This window comes from Planococcus citri, chromosome 2 (assembly GCF_950023065.1).
Source record: "Planococcus citri chromosome 2, ihPlaCitr1.1, whole genome shotgun sequence".
Taxonomy (NCBI): Eukaryota; Metazoa; Arthropoda; class Insecta; order Hemiptera; family Pseudococcidae; genus Planococcus; species Planococcus citri.
The window spans coordinates 20,599,342-20,616,870 of NC_088678.1; the positions used below are offsets into that span (position 1 = coordinate 20,599,342).

Sequence of the window (17,529 nt, forward strand, 5' to 3'; positions counted from 1 at the left end):
TACTCAATTATGAACTTCAAATTTTTCAGAAATGCTCAAAAAAATTTACATCAATACATTATTCAAATTTCCAGGAAATCCATGACCCACTTGGGCTCAATGATGTAGCTATGTACTTCAAAAGTAGGTAGGTACTTTTCCCTCCAAAGCATTTGAATTTCTTGAGAATTTTTAATCTCTTTGAATAGGATTCATTTCACGTTTTTCAAAAATCCCAATAAACATCATCCAATTTTTGGACTTGAAGTTCTTCAAAAATATGTACTTTAAAACGCTTTCGTCAGAATATTTTAATATCTTGCGAAATTTTAATTTATTTTGATAAGTTACATGACATCTGTTTCAAATATTTCAAAAATCATAACCCAATTTTGGGGCTCAAAAATTCTTCAAGAATGTTCTAGTAAACATTTGAATTTTTTGAAAATTTTGACTCATTTCAATATGTCACATTCACCTTTTTCGAAAAATTTCAAAAATAATAAGCCAATTTTGTGGCTTAAAATTTTTTTAAAAAATGCTCAAAATATATTTTTATTGAAATATTTGAATTTTTTGTAAAATTTTAAAGCGGATATCTTGTGCTCAGGATTTTTTAAAAGTGCTCAAAAAACGTTTTGCTTGAAATAATGTACCTATTTGAATTTCTCGAAAAACTTTACTTTGTCCGTTTTAATTGGTCGTGTGACATCTTGTTCAAAAAATCCCAAACTTCATAACTTAATTTTAGGCTCCAAACTTTTCAAAAATTCTCAAAAACACTTCAGTCAAAATATTTGATTTTTTGAGAAATTTCAATCCATTTTGAGCTCAAGATTTTTCAAACGTGCTCAAAAAAAATTTCATCGAAGTATACGTATTAATTTGAATTTCTCCCAAAATTAGGAACATTTCATTTTTGTTGACCGCAACACGTCGTCGTTCAAAAATATGGGCAATTATTACCAAATTTTGGGCTTAAAATTCTTCAAAACTGCTCAAATGGGTTGAAATTTTGCATGAAATTCAAATACTTCGACTAAAATGATTTTTGGGCAATTCTGAGTCCCAAATTGGCTTATAAATAAACATTTTCAGGATTTTTAAAAAAAGTTTCATACGACAATGGGTTGAAATTTCACGATACATTCAAAATAGTTTAACGAAAATTAAAGGGTCATGCGACCTATCAAATTGGGTTAAAATCTTACGAGAAATTAAAGAAATTTTATCGAAAGTCGATTTCGCACGTTTTTGAAAGATTGCAAGAGGCTGATTTTTATAATTTGTCATAAATAGGTATCTGGAAAATAATTTCAAAAAATTATGCAATTTTTTTTTTGATTTTCTGTTACAATTTTAGCCAATGTCGATGGTCGAATGGCAACTCGTATTCAAAATAGGTATTCAAAAACACGACATAAAGTTGTGAGCTCTAAATTATTTAGAGCTTACAAATCTTCAACAATATTTAAAACATATTTTCATCGTAATATTTGAATTTCTAGCGAAACTTCAACTTATTTTGATAGTTCATATGTCATTTTTTTCAAAAATTTCAAAAATATTGAGCCAATATTGAGGCTCAAAATTCCTCAAAATGCTCAAAAAATATTTTCATGCCAATATATGTATTTATCGCGAAATTTCAACTCATTTTGACAGGTCATATGCCATCTTTCTCAAAAATGTGAAAAATCTTGAGCCAATATTGAGGCTCAAAATTCTTCAAAATGCACAAAAAATATTTTCATCCAAATATTTGAATTTATCGCGAAATTTCAACTCATTTTGATAGGTCATATGTCATCTTTTTCAAAAATTTCAAAAATCTTGAGCCAATATTCAGGCTCAAAATTCTTCAAAATGCTTTAAAAATATTTTCATTGAAATATTTGAATTTATTGCGAAATTTCAACTCATTTTGATAGGTCATATGTCATCTTTTTCAAAAATGTCAAAAATCTTGAGCCAATAGTGAGGCTCAAAATTCTTCAAAATGCTCAAAGAATATTTTCACCTAAGTATTTGAATTTCTCGCGAAATTGCAACTCATTTTGATAGGTTACAAGTCATGTTTTTCAGAAATTCAGAAAATCATGACCCAATTTTGAGGCTCAAAATTCTTCAAAATGCTCAAAGAATATTTTCACCTAAATATTTGAATTTCTCGCGAAATTGCAACTCATTTTGATAGGTTACAAGTCATGTTTTTCAGAAATTCAGAAAATCATGATCCAATTTTGAGGCTCAAAATTCTTGAAAATGCTCAAAGAATATTTTCACCTAAATATTTGAATTTCTCGCGAAATTGCAACTCATTTTGATAGGTTACAAGTCATGTTTTTCAGAAATTCAGAAAATCATGACCCAATTTTGAGGCTCAAAATTCTTCAAAATGCTCAAAGAATATTTTCACCTAAATATTTGAATTTCTCGCGAAATTGCAACTCATTTTGATAGGTTACAAGTCATGTTTTTCAGAAATTCAGAAAATCATGACCCAATTTTGAGGCTCAAAATTCTTGAAAATGCTCAAAGAATATTTTCACCTAAATATTTGAATTTCTCGCGAAATTGCAACTCATTTTGATAGGTTACAAGTCATGTTTTTCAGAAATTCAGAAAATCATGACCCAATTTTGAGGCTCAAAATTCTTGAAAATGCTCAAAGAATATTTTCACCTAAATATTTGAATTTCTCGCGAAATTGCAACTCATTTTGATAGGTTACAAGTCATGTTTTTCAGAAATTCAGAAAATCATGACCCAATTTTGAGGCTCAAAATTCTTCAAACTATGTACTCAAAAAATATTTTCATCTAAATATTTGAATTTATCGCGAAATTTCAACTCATTTTGATAGGTCATATGTCATCTTTTTCAAAAATTTCAAAAATCTTGAGCCAATATTGAGGTTCAAAATTCTTCCAAATACTCAAAAAAAAATTTCATCTATATATTTGAATTTATCGCAAATTTTCAACTCATTTTTGAGAGGTAATGTCATCTTTTTCAAAAATTTCAAAAATCTTGAGCCCATATCGAGACTCAAAATTCTCCAAAATGCTCAAAGAATATTTTCATCGAAATATTTGAATTTATCGTGAATTTTCAACTCACTTTTGAGAGATAATGTCATCTTTTTCAAAAATTTCAAAAGTCTTGAACCAATATTGAAGCTCAAAATTCTTCAAAATGCACAAAAAATATTTTCATTCAAATATTTGAATTTATCGCGAATTTTCAACTCATTTTGATAGGTCATATGTCATCTTTTTCAAAAATTTCAAAAATCTTGAACCAATATTGAGGCTTAAAATACTTCAAAAGTGCTGAAAAACATTTCCGACAGATGATTTGAATTTCTCGAAAAATGTTAACCTGATTTAGTAAATCGAATGACACCTTTTTTTTCAGAGATTCCAAAAAATCATGACCCAATTTTGAGGTCCAAAGTCGTTCAAAAATGCTTCGATACGTCGATCTCGTGTCATAATACTTTGTATTAGAATTTCTCACCAATTTCGACCCATTTCGATGGGTCATACGTTGCTTTTTTTACAAATCTCGAAAATCATGCCTCAATTTTTGGGACTCAAAACCCTTCAAAAATGCTGGAAAATATTTTCGTCGAAATATTAAACAATTTCGATAGGTCATATCATACGTCACGTTTTTTCCCTCGAAAATCCCGAAAATCATTTTAGATATTAGGTACTTACGTACTTACTCAGTATCAGTATACCTTACCTACCCAATTTATGGACTCAATATTCTTCAAAAGTAAGTACTCAAAATGTTGAATAAATATTTTCGTCGAAATACTAGAGTCCTTAAATTACCTATTAAGCTATAAATTTTTAATTACAAATCAAGGCGTTCGAATTAGGCAAGTGGCAAGTTCTCACTCTTACAGTTTTTTTTCAGTCAAAATCATTTTTCAAAGTACACCTATGACCTACCTACATATCACTTCTCTACGATATCATTGTAAATTTGTAAATTGCACCACACCTACTGCAAATTTCTTTTCAAACAAAAAACAATACCCATTCTAACCAAAATACTACTTCCCCATATCCTCAAATCTTGGAATTTAAAAGTCAACACAATACTATCAACATTTGGCAAACGTGTACTATTCATCAAAAGACATCTTATAATCCGTCACTTCTCAGTACTGGACATGTCTCTCACGTGTGATCTTTTCCGGAGCTCGACTTACAAATATCCTCATTTCTATCGAATTCCAAGACCACGAGATAAAAAATTCAAACAAATAGATGCCTGGGTATAGGCAGGTGTACCCCAAATTCAACAATCCCTCGTAGGATCGCGAAGATAATAGACAATAAACAACATTTAAAATATTTTTCTATAGTCACGTCCACTCCATATGGAATGGACCTAATGTTGCACGTTTGCTCTAATTTTTCGGGGTGGGGGGGTTGAAAATTTTCTCCAACGATTGTTCTAGTTCTACGACGAGTAATCAGTAGAGGAATTTTTCGAATCCCTATAACTGTGTGGTTAAAGTTGAGTAAAACGGTTGAGTAAACGTGACTCCAGGTATCCTGTTCGTATTAATTCGTTCTGCTTGTCGCCTGGCTTTAATTTGTTTTTATAAAGAATACATCAAAAAGGTTTTTTCTTTGACCAATACCTATACCTCCTACCTATACCTATAGTGTACTGTTTCTTCTTTTTTTTTCTCTCTGTACCTTTTTAGCGTTTTTAAGAAACGCGTAGGTAACTCTTGCGATGATAGCGGAGGAAGCAGGCTTCCGCACAAAAGAAAGGAACTAGGTATTTACTCGTATGCCGGTGTCTGACTATACCACTAGGTATACGAAAGTAACAATAATCTGTATTGAGCTATAGTCTGGCGCAGCTGGACTCTGGGAAACTTCCCCGTATGGTTTCTTCATTGACCGGAAACCGCGACTATATACCTACCTATAGTAAAGTTTTTTTTTTATATTATATTAAATCTGAATGAAGATTACGTTCCAAGGACACTGATACGGTTCTATGAATGAGTTACTTTTCGCGCGCTATCGAGTAGGCGTTGTAGGTGTGTATTTTGGTATAAAACGTTTCTCATTAGCATTAAAACGTGTATTTTTGTAGCTCTCCTAAGTAAATTACGGCTAGTTGAATTGACAGGGTAATTAGATTGGTCAGAAAATAGACATTTTTTCTTTTAATTTAATTATTTACTTATGCAAATAAGAATTACCCAGAGAGTGAACGTTTTACCGCCTATAATGCTTTCGTTGTTAGGTAGATGATGAATTATTAATTTCAATGTCTGATTGACAGCGTTGTGACGAAGGTACCAATGAGAAAAAAAATCACTCGTGTGCATTAAAATAAAATAATATTACCAAAAAAAAAAAAAAAAAATAGAAAGTGTTTTTAAAATGATGTGAGAACACTCACCAAGTTAAAAAGGCATCAAAATCACCGAAAATTTGTAAAATTTTAGTTTAAAAAGGGTTGAAAAAATCAATACATTAGCTAGGTATTAAAAAATGACCAAGAACCGCAGAAATTTTGATCAACAAGTACCCCAAAATATCTGAAAGGGTGTTAGAAAGTCGATAAAATGATATAAAAATTTCTCAAGAAATTTTAGTTGATGAGTATTTCAACTGAAATTTTTTTGAGCTCAAAATTGGAATTATGATTTTGTTAGGATGTTTGAAAATGATGACATTCGACATTTCAAAATGGGTTAAAACTTTACAAGAAATTCAAATATTTCTATAAAAATATTTTGTTGTGCATTTTTGAAGAATTTTTGAGCCTCAAAGTTGGTTTATGATTTTCAGAATATTTGAAAAAGGAGACATTGTGACTTATTAAAACAAATGAAAACTTCGCAAGAAATTCAAGTGTTTTGACGAATAACATTCTTGTCGAATTTTCGAGCCTCAAAATTGGGTCATGATTTTCGGAATTCCTTTTTGAAAAAGGTGACATGTGACCTATCAAAATGAGTAAAAAATTTCGAGAAAATCAAATATTCTGACGAATGTGTTTTAGAAGTATTTTTGAAGAATTTTGAACCCAAAAATTGGATGACGATTATCGAATTTTTGAAAAAAGCAACATAATAAATGACCCATTGAAATGGGTTGAAATTTCGCGATAAATTCAAACATTTTGATAAAAATGGTTTTAAGCATTTTTGAAGGATTTTAAACCTCAAAATTGGGTCGTGATTTTTTAAAATCTCTGAAAAAGGTGTCATTCGATTTACCAAATCAATTCAACATTTTTCGGGAAATTCAAATATTTTGTCGAAAAATATTTTTGAGCACTTTCGAAGAGCGACAATAATTTATTGGTGTTTTAAATCAAGGTTTCATGCGACATAAAAATTGTTAAAAATTTCGCGAGAAATCCGAGTATTTTGATACAAATGTTCGTTGAGCATTTATATATGAAGAGTTTTGAGCCCAAAGTTAGATACCCATACCGGAATGGTTTTTGATATTTTTGTACAAATGGGCTCAAAATTCTTCAAAACTGCTCAAATGAGTTTGAATTTCGCGGAAAATTCAAAAATTACGATAAAAATATTTTTGAAGAATTGTAAGCTCAAAATTGGGTCGTGTTTTTCATTTATCGACATTGGCTAAAATTTTATTGGAAAATGAAAAAAAAAATCTGCATAATTTTTTTTTAGCAATTTTGAAGAATATTCAACTCCGAAATTAGTTATTTTTTTAGATATTTTTTTCAATAAAAGTTTTTGAATTTCTCGCGAAATTTTAACCCATTTTGATAGGTCGCATGACGTTTTTTTTAAAAAAAAATCTCAAAAATCATGAATCAATTTTGGAATCAAAATTGCTCAAAAATATTTAAACCGATTTTGATAGGTTGGAAGTTGCATGAAAGTTTTTTTAAAAAAAATTTCAAGCCAATTTGGGGCTTGAAATTGTCTAAAAATCATTCTCGTCGAACTTTCTTGAATTTCACGCAACATTTTAACTTTAATTTTAACACATTTGATCTCTTTTAAAGAACCTTATGCGTTAAAATTTTACAAGAAATTCAAATATTTCGATGAAAATATGTTTTGAGCATTTTGAAAAGTTTTTAAAACTCAAATTGGTTCATTATTCGCGAGAAATTCAAATATTTCGATATAAATATTTTTTGAGCATTTTGAAGAGTTTTTGAATTTCAACATTGACACGAGGGTTTTGGAATTTCTGAAAAATATGACATAAGACCTATCAAAATGAGTTGAAATTTCGCGAAAAATACAAATAATTATTTCGATGAAAATATTTTTTGATCATTCTTGATGAATTTTTGAGCCTCAAAATTGGGTCATGATTTTTGGAATTCTTTTTTGAAATAGGTGAAATGTAACCTATCAAAATGTGTCGAAATTTCGCGAAAAACTCAAATCATTCGACGAAAACATGTTTTGAGTATTTTTAAGAGTTTTTGAGTCTTAATAACTTATTGGCTCAAGATTTTCTCGGAATTTTTGAAAAAGATGACGTGTGACTCATCAAAATGAGTTGAAATTTTGCGAGAAATTCAAATATTTATTTCGATGAAAATATTTGCTGAGCAATTTTCAAGAATTTTTGAGCTTCCAAATTGGGTCATGATTTTTGGAATTTTTGATATAGGTGACATGTGACTCGTCAAAATGAGTTTAAATTTCGCGAGAAATTCAAATATTTAGGTGAAAATATTTTATGATTATTTTGAAGAATTTTCAGCCTCAATATTGGCTCAAGATTTTGGAATTTTTGAAATAAATCACATGTGACCTATCAAAACAAGTTTAAATTTTGCCAAAAATTCAAATATTTCGATGATAATATTTTTTGAGCAAACTCTCAAGAATTTTTGAGCCTCAAAATTGGTCATGATTTTTGGAATTTTTGAATAAGATGACATGTAACTCATCGAAATGAGTTGAAATTTTGCGAGATATTCAAATATTTTGGTGAAAGTATTTTTTGAATATTTTGAAGAATTTTAAAGAATTTCGAGCCTCAATATTTGCTCAAGATTTTTGGAAGTTTTGAAAAAGATAACATGTGACCTATCAAAAAGAATTGAAATTTCGCGAGAAATTCAAATATTTCGATGAAAATACTTTTGAACAATTTTCAAGAATGTTTGAGCCTCAAAATGGGGTCATAATTATCGGAAAGTTTCTTTAATGGCTCAAAATTTTAGGAATTTTTGGAAAAGATGACATGTGACTCATCAAAATGAGTTGAAATTTCGCGAAAAATCCAGACATTTGGATGAAAATCTTTTTTGAGCAATTTTCAAGAATTTTTGAGCCTCAAAATTGGGTCGTGATTTTTGGAATTTTTGAAATGAGTGATATGTAACTCATCAAAATGGGTTGAAATTTCGCGATAAATTCAAATTTTTCGATGAAAATATTTTTTGAGCAATTTTCAAGAATTTTTGAGCCTTAAAATTGGGTCATGATTTTCGGAATTTTTGAAATAGGTGACATGTGACTCATCAAAATGGGTTGAAATTTCGCTAGAAATTCAAATATTTAGGTGAAAATATTTTTTGAGCATTTAGGAAAATTTTGAGCCTCAATATTGGCTCAAGATTTTCGAAATTCTTGAAAAAGATGACATGTGACCTATCAAAATGAGTTGAAAATTCGCGATAAATTCAAATATTTCGATGAAAATATCATTTGAGCATTTTGAAGAGTTTTTAAGTCTTGATATTGGCTGAAGAATTTCGAGCATTTTGAAAAAGATCACATGTGACCTATCAAAATAAGTTTAAATTTTGCCAGAAATTCAAATATTTCGATAAAAATGTTTTTAAGCACCCATTTTAAAAGAATTTTAACCGCGAAAATGTGGTTGTGATTTTTTAAATACTTACGTCTTAGACCTTTGTTTTCGTGTTCAGGTTTCTCATACTTACCTCATTCCACGAAAAAATGTATTTTCAGCTACAAAATTTCACAAATCGTTCATCCTTATACAAACAAATTTACAATAAGCCTGTAGCACTTTATGGTATTCCAATTTTCAAAATTTACCAACAGCACCAGCCGCTTAAGCACACAATGTATCTATATCTATTCTCAATCAGTACGCAAAGATAAGATAAAGGGACCATTTATACGTACCAATAAGTCTAGTCTAATACAAATTGATAGAACTATTGCAATGGTTTTTTTTTAAAGCAAAAGCTTTCCTCGACTGCTGATTCCATAGATAGAGATAAAAACCGTGATAACGATCGTCTCACACAGCACCACACACACATGCTGTGCTCGAAAGAGAAATCACACACATATTTTTGTAGACACGACGTAGTATTGTCTACTTTGTGAATAATTTCCACGATTTTACTTCGTCTCTCACTCTCAGTCTCATCGCTCTTTCGTATTTAAGACAAAACTTCCCCGAAAAAGAAATGCCTTTTTAGTCTTAGGTACTTTACTACAGATAGAAATCAGCAAAATGTTTTTCTCACAATCATTACTACGAACATTTCTCTAGTATAGGTAACCAAAAACAGCCAAAAAGAGGTAAATTCTCTGTATAATCAATCTGAGAACCCCTACTCTGCATCAATGGCATCGGCCTTCGAGCATTCGAGACTCGAGTTGGAGATAAATAGAGGAAAAATAGGCTTATAGATACCTACATAATAAAGCCAAAAGAACGGAGCAAGCATCCGGTTGGTTGTCGTTGGTTTGTAATAAACACAGGAAATATGGTACAATTACGACACCTTTATAGCCTACCTATTTTACTCGTCAAAGTGCAGTTTTATAACGTACTGCAAGATTACCTACGACTATCAGCAAACAGCAAAGCGATTATGGATTGTGAAATTATTTGCATGCAGTTTAAGGCCATTTCAGCCCAGTTTAATATTATTTATTTTTATATATGAGTACCTATCCTTAATTGTTCTTTTTTAGATAGATTATTACACGTTCTATGGACGCTTTTATTAATTTATCAAATTACCTACCTACACCTACCTACACGTCTCTTATCGAAATACTATACGTATAGTGTGCCCAGATCTACCTAATACTACTTTGTACAAGTCTTCGTAACACGCGATTGCGATATAGGTATATGCTGCTTTTCCTTTATAGATTTTCCCCCTTCCCCTTCGTTCTGTTATTCCTTATGTACCTATTCAAAAGTCGAGTAAATTAATGACCTCTACGCGTGGCTCTGGTCGTGATTCATTCCTATGAAAATATGCATTTCGTTTGAAAGCTACATACCTATTTTTTCCCCATATTTTATAGATTATTATTGTTTTTTTACCTTTTATTTTTGTCTTATTGTTTTATTTCGAACGAAGCTTTAAACATTTGATGAAGAAAACGGTTTGGTAGCTGAATTCATTTGTAATTTCATTCGCGAGTAAAACGTACCACATAATGAAAGAGCCAAGAGGAAAAGGAAAACGATGAAGATTAAAGGGGGCTTTATTATGTCATCATTTATTCATCCATATTAAGAGTAGGCACTTCCTGTTGTTGTTGTTTTTTTTTTAAATAATGGTCGCAACGATGATAAAAAAAATACTCAATCGGATGAGGTAAAGCAGGCGAGAATTTGCTGTATATAGTAAACTGGAGTACCAACCATATAGGTACCATGTAAAAAAAATTCGTTCGAAATTAATGAATTGAATGACTCTTCTAACCTATTTATCAGCAGTATGGCAAAGCAAAAAAAAAAAACGACTCGACTTGACAAAAATTAATTAATCGTTTTTCTCAACACTGCGAGAGGCCATTGTTCTTTAATTCGGTATATTTTTCAATGCACGAGAGATGGAAATGACTCAGGAAATATGCGTCGCGATTTGTGGCTCGGTTTTGATCTGTATTCATGTTCACGAAATGGTTTACTTCTTTTAATTCTTATTCTTTGATAAAGTGATTTACCGTACGTTTTTTTTTTTTTTTTTTTTTTTTCATTCCCATTAATTATAAAACGATTGCGTTTTGGGACAATTGTAGAGAGAGAGAGAGAGAGAGGCGATGAAGTTGAATGCATTCTGTGTAAAAATATTTTTGTTCGGAATACGCAAATACGAGTAACACAGTCGCTAATGATTTGATTGTTAATGTCACCGATACCTATACCTGTATTGAAATACACGCCGACGAGATAAATATTTACAGTGTATGGTTCGAAATTATTTTATGACGTACGTTGTCTCGTGAACGAAAATTTTTCAGTCGACGAGGTTGTGACAAAAATTACGAGTATACAAGTGGGATGGAAATTCAGTTAGTGTGAATTTTCGCGAAGAAAAGATTCCTCAACCTGTTAGGTAAGTTTTTGTTATTTGAGTTAATTTACGAGTCGTGTTTTGTACAATAATTAGGAGTGGTATGAATTTACCAAAATTTGGGTACCTATAATGTGTTCAACGTGCAGATGGAAGTTATGTTTTACGTTTTTTTTTGTCATAAAATTGAATTTTAAAAAATCCAGAAAAATAGCCAAAAACTTACAAAATTTTTTCAATTTTTTAAAACAGGCAAAAATTATTGAAAAATTGCCACCACTGCGTTCCAAAATATTCCCCCAGTTTCATAATTATGTATTTAGCATAATTAATGCAAAATATTTTCCAAAAAAAAAAAAAAAAATTCAAAACATGAATTTATCCTATTTTTTTCGCGATCTACCCTAATTGACACATTTCTATTCTCTTTCCAACGGATCTATTTTCGAAATAGGATCTAATCGCCAAATGGGGGAAGGGGATCACAGTTTCAGTCAAAATTCAAAAAAGAAATTTAAAAAGTGAAGTGGTTAATCGATTGTTACTAATTTGAGAATGCTGACTTTAAATATTCACACTCTTTTCTAATTCAATCCTTCTAACTCCCTGCCTTCCCAATTCCCACTATTCCCACTCCAAGATCTAAATATGTATTCTCAAAATTCCAAAAAATGGAAAAAATGTTCAATGCATAGTTTTAAATGTTTGTAAGGAGCTAAGTTCTTATAGGTACATATTTACTTTTTTTTTTTTTTTTTTTTGATTCAATACAACTTCTCAGTGCCTCCTGCCCTTCTCCGTTAAAAAAAATCATCACGAAAGTTGGTTATCTGATGGTGATGAAATATAAAAATTTTATGAAACACTGAAACAGTTTCAATGGCACTTCCTATTCTTACCTAATTACAAAAAGGAACCAGTGATGAGAAAAATGAAGTTCTCGTAACTTTAAGGCGATCTGGAGGATAAAAGAAACTAACGAAAGGTTTTATGACGAAAATTTTTAGGAGTGAAAGTGAAAAATTAAAATCAATATTATTCAAAACTGCTTAAAAAAAATTGGATATAAATTTTTGTTTTTCTCTCGAAAAAGACGTGTTTTTTTCGTTCCTGTAGCTACATAACCTGTTTTTGGAAAAATAGTCCAGTCTCAAATGAGAGTGTTTGGGATTCTGAGTCGATTTATGCTACGAATATTGTCGTCAAAATTCAAGACCACTTGTAGAGTTCTACTGAACGGTTGAAAATTTGCAAATGTCTGCTTTTTTGAATGAATACGTAGGTACCTATTTTTAAAAAAATTTCTCGGAGAATATTTCGCATTACCTAATTATTTTAAAATTTTGAAAGACATTTATCATTTCTGAAACTGGAGAAATAATTTTTAAAAAAATCGAAAAAAATTCCCAAGTTTCTGCCTATTTTTTCAAATTCTTTGAAATTGGCAAAAATAACGAAAAAATTGGCACCACTGCGTTTTAAAATATTTCCCCGATTTTGGGAATAATAAATCTTTCAAAATTTTAGCATAATTTAACGCGAAATATTTGCCAAGAAAAATATGATTTTTTTCGAATATGCGCCTTCTTTGAGAGTCCAAATCTCCCCCTCCAGGGACACCTTCAGAACTAACATTTTTTGTAGGTAACTTCCCATTAAAAATGAAGGTCTTTGCTGAATTTGGTCAAAATCCGTCTACTTTTTAGTAATCTAAAGTTCAAGATACTTAAATGATCAAATTCAAGTTTAAAAAAAAAGAAAAGAAAAATGATATCACATAGGTACTTACATAGGTAAGGAAACAGTTACCTCAAGTTTGAAGGGGAGGGGGGTAGTCGTTGAAACCAAGTTGGTAAAATACTCGTAAACTTGTAACTATTTTCAGTGCAAAAATTGCACATGTAGCTAACAATAAGAGCTATGATTCATGAGTTAGGTACCTATCTGTTTTTTTTTTGTTTTTTTTTTCAAGTATGAATAGATGTCATAAATTGTAATTGTGAAATGTTGTTAGATAATTTCTGATCGTACACATGCATGGTCTTCTATCTTATTGACGTTGGAATTTTTCATCATTTTAAAAAATATTTTGGTGGGTTCCTCCCTATCTTGGCGTTTCATCTTTTCTTCTTCATTTTAAATACGTATGTAATCTTGAAGATCTTTGATTGCTTTGAAAAAATATTGTTTTTCAACCAGTCTTACAAAATCTTCATAAAATGGTTTTCTTGAATCTATTTTTTATTTTTTTATAATTTTTAATACTTAATATAATATTTCTTGCATTAATTTTTACTGCATTTTTTTTTTTTTTTTTTGTAATTTTGAGAGAGCTGTTTTGAAATCTTTAAAAAATATTTAATATGGCCCTTTAAAACCTGTTTTTTGTTTTTCAAAATTATTTTTATCGCATTTTTTACGCATAAATGACTTATCTTTAATGTTTTTCTACGGCGATTTATTATAGTATCAAGAGAAGGAATAGGGTTTTCCTGGTTCAGATCGCGACAAAATTGGTGGATTTTTAAGCATACTTAAGGTGTGGCATAAATCATCCATATGAGCTAAATTTCAGCAGTCCAGATTGATACTAGATTCATTTGGGGAAAGGGGGGGTGTTTATACGTAATTACAAGATTAATTACACTCGTAAAGTGGGGGGGGGGAGTTGGATTTGGTTTGTGAGGTTGATGTTTTTTATTAGGGAGATGAATTTTTGTACTTCAGAGGGTTCGTCAGGGATAGCAGGGGGATTTTCTTTTATTTGTACTGAAAGACTGTTTGGTTTCAGTTGAGGACAGTTGAAAAGTGTAATGTTGGATGGATGTGGGTTCGTTTTTGCAAAATTGGCATTGATTCATCTGCGACAAATTCAAAAAAACATAAAATATTAAAAGTAAATCATGCATCAAAAATGAGATGAAAATAATTTTGAAACACATGAATTAAGTACTCAATTAAATTTTAAAAAATATAATTTAAAATTTTGTAAAGTCAGTTGAAAAACAAGAATTATTTCGAAAAAATGCCTTTTTAGGTACTCAAAATAATGTTAATTTTCAGCTAGAAAATGAGTATTTGTGTAATCAATATTTTCCAAGAAAAACAAAAATTTTCAAATTTAAAATGAAAAACTGTACTTTTTATCGTTTAATAGGAGCACATATCTATGCTTTCCAAAAATGAAATTTTCGCTCGTATTCAAGTTCAATTTCAGATTTTCGGGGAATTTTTGAAAAACTTTTAAAAACTGCAGTTTTCATTTATGATGATTTTTCAACTTTTGGTCAAATATTTTTGCATACTAGAGGAACTCAGATGAGAAGAAAGAAAATTTCAACCATTTCAATAGAAGTAGGTACTTAAAAAATTGGCATTGAAGTCGCGATTAAAATGGATAAAAAATGATGAAACATTAAAAAATTCTGCCAGAACGTCTCGATGAATATTAAATAACGGAAAAATTATTTGAAAGTTATGAAAAATCTACCAAATGTTGCCAACATCAAAAACGCAAAATTTCTCAAAAATTAAATAAAATTGTAAGTTGATAAAAACTGCAACATCGTTGTATAAATTATTCAAGTAGGCTACTGAAAATTACCAAAAAGAAAAAAAAATGTTGAAAGAGTAAAATTGAACAAAAGTGAGCGAAAACTGAAAAAAATTCAGTAAAATTATTAAAATGTCATAATAACAATAAAAAATGCTTGAAAATTGATAAAAACGTTCAGTATACCTATAGGCACCTCATAGGAGGGGGGGGGGGGGGCGATAACAAAAATTCTTCTCCAATCTAACTTGGTTTCGCCAAACGTAAGGTCAGAATATGCCAGGCAGAGTTTTCAACCGATTCGACGGATAAAAAATATTTTCTTACGTTGAAAATCTCAAATTTTTAAAAAATTCGATCCAGAATCTACTGATTTTGCGAAAAATCACTCAAAACTTCATGTAGGTACTCTCTAGTCAATCCCCTCAAGGATTTTAACCACTTTTGATCCGATCTGATGTCTCCAGAAAAAGTAAGGGAAAAATCAACTTAATCGTGAGTACTGAGTAGTTCAAAATTTGGTTCTGAAGGTGTAGTTGGCCAATCTTTCAGGGAGTCAAATTTCAGCTCAATCGAGTATAAGTACCAACCTATGTAAAAAATTATGAAGGTACATAGAAATTTGGAGCACATTTGGCTCCTCAATAAACAATTTTATTTTTTTCTACGCTGGACACTGACAGCAAGATGTAATGATAATGAAGTCAAAATAGATTCGATAATCGATGCTCGCATAATTTAAATGAATAGATACGTTATCATTTTCGTTTTTTTTTTTTGGTTTGTATTTTTTTCAAGTTCGTGTTTCTATTTTATTTTTAAGTTCCTGTTCGATGGTATCGATGCATACTTATCATGGTATTTCTGATATCTACTCTCATTTCTTATCAAATAATTATTAGGTCTTATTTGTATAAATACAGCCTATCTAACAGCTCGCAGATGTAATTATTTGTTATCTACTCGTAATTTCTTCAACAATCTGCTTTCGCCTTTTTTTTTTTTTTTTTTTTTTAACCAACTTTTACGCTAACTATTTTAAACATTTTTTTTCAACCGGTAACAAAATTTTTTCCAGTAATTTAAGTTCAGAATTTTTGAAATATTTTTAAATTTTCTTGCATTATTTTATTTTCAAGAGATAGATTACCCAAAACGTGACCACCTACTTACCCTAAATCCGAAGTTAGATACTTTTTGGTCAGCCACTGTTGGATTTTAAAATTTTGAAATTGCTACTTTTGGGTTAATTGGGTTTAAAAAAATGTAATTTTTAAAAAGAAATTTCGTTTGCAAATTTAATTTATTTTTTTGAAAATTAGGAGTTCAAAAGATTCGAAATTTTTTCTACTTTCAATTGATATGATTTTGAAGCCCCAATTATTGTAATCTATGGCTTGCCAAATTGCATTTATCTACCAAAAAAAAAAAAAAAAAAAAAAAAAAAAAAATGGGCATTTTATCTTACTAATTAGATTATCATATCAATAGTGCACTCCCTCCCTTTTGGTTTTAACGATTAAATTAGAAATAATCTCGATAATTCGAGATATTTTCGACTTTAGCAATCTACAAATCATCATTTTTCATCTCCCATCTCTCAACTTTGGCGATTTTCGATCTCTTCGTAGTTCATTTCAGTTGTATTTCGGTACCTATAGAGCATCGTAGCGTAGATTTTAAATGTGGTCGGGGTGAGAGATAGTATTACATCACAAGGATATTCACCGAGAACCTCTGCCACGAGCCGAGAGTGAGCCGCAGTGAGCGACCTGTTGCTAGGAATACGTACATTATGCAGCTGGTTTCAAGTGTTAACCAAGGTGGGGGAAACTGGTTGCATGAAACGTGTAATAGTACTGTACCTACATGGAGGAAGTGGTCCGCGAAGGGAGAGAACTCTGACAAGATCGTCGATTCGAGCGGAGTCTGTAGTTGGAGTAAAAGTAGTAACAGCTTGTGGTCCAAGTCCGGTGCACCTACTCGTACATTTCCCTCTCAGTTTCGGTGTGTTTTCGTAGATCGAACTCGCCGAGTTGAACGGTTTCATTTCATATTTTTTGATCGAGATATTTATATTGTTTTGTTTTTTTGCCTTATCGTCTATAACAATATTACGTACGCGTTTTTATTCGCGTGTTTATAAATATTCTCTTCTATACTGGTGATTTATCGAGCCAAATACTACGACCATAGAGTTGCGGGTTCCATTTCGAAGATTATTATTCATGGCATTGTAGACGAAAATGTGGATTATTTCGATGCTTTTTTCTACACACGTTTGGTAAGCGAACGCTAAGTGCACACCTGTTTTTAGAAATTATGCACATGTTTTTTCTACCAAGTATAACCATTATCAGCGACCCAAAGTGTCGGGGTGCTGCTGGTCCTCTTTATGGGGTGTATTTTTGAAATTACTGGCTTTTTTCGACCATCGTTCGACGATCTTCCTTTACGTCGTGTGTCGTCGGAAATGACGCTGTTTATGTGAATGTTGATTGGAATCGTCATGGAAACCAGTTACGCACCCAATTTATGTATATGTATTAAAAACAACTGCAAGTTGACCGCGATCGTCGACCAGATCGTTGATATATTTTTTATGATTGTTTTTACAATTTAAACCATCGTTTGTAGGTGGTACCTATGTAAAAATGATCCCATTCAGTGTCCCTGGAAGCGAGTCGATTACGTATTTT

General features: G+C 30.8%; 1 protein-coding gene across 2 annotated transcripts in view; it reads left to right on the forward strand.

The window, feature by feature from the left end:
• The first annotated feature begins 11,294 nt into the window (after positions 1-11,294).
• LOC135834944 (uncharacterized) overlaps positions 11,295-17,529 on the forward strand; it is an 87,760-nt gene continuing 81,525 nt past the window's right edge. Inside the window, exon 1 of one of the 2 annotated variants that reach the window (XM_065348946.1) lies at positions 11,295-11,319. The gene's annotated coding sequence lies outside the window, so the exon portion shown is untranslated. Of the gene's footprint in view, positions 11,320-16,749; positions 17,115-17,529 lie in introns of those variants that run through there. The other variant, XM_065348944.1, reaches the window with a different exon arrangement.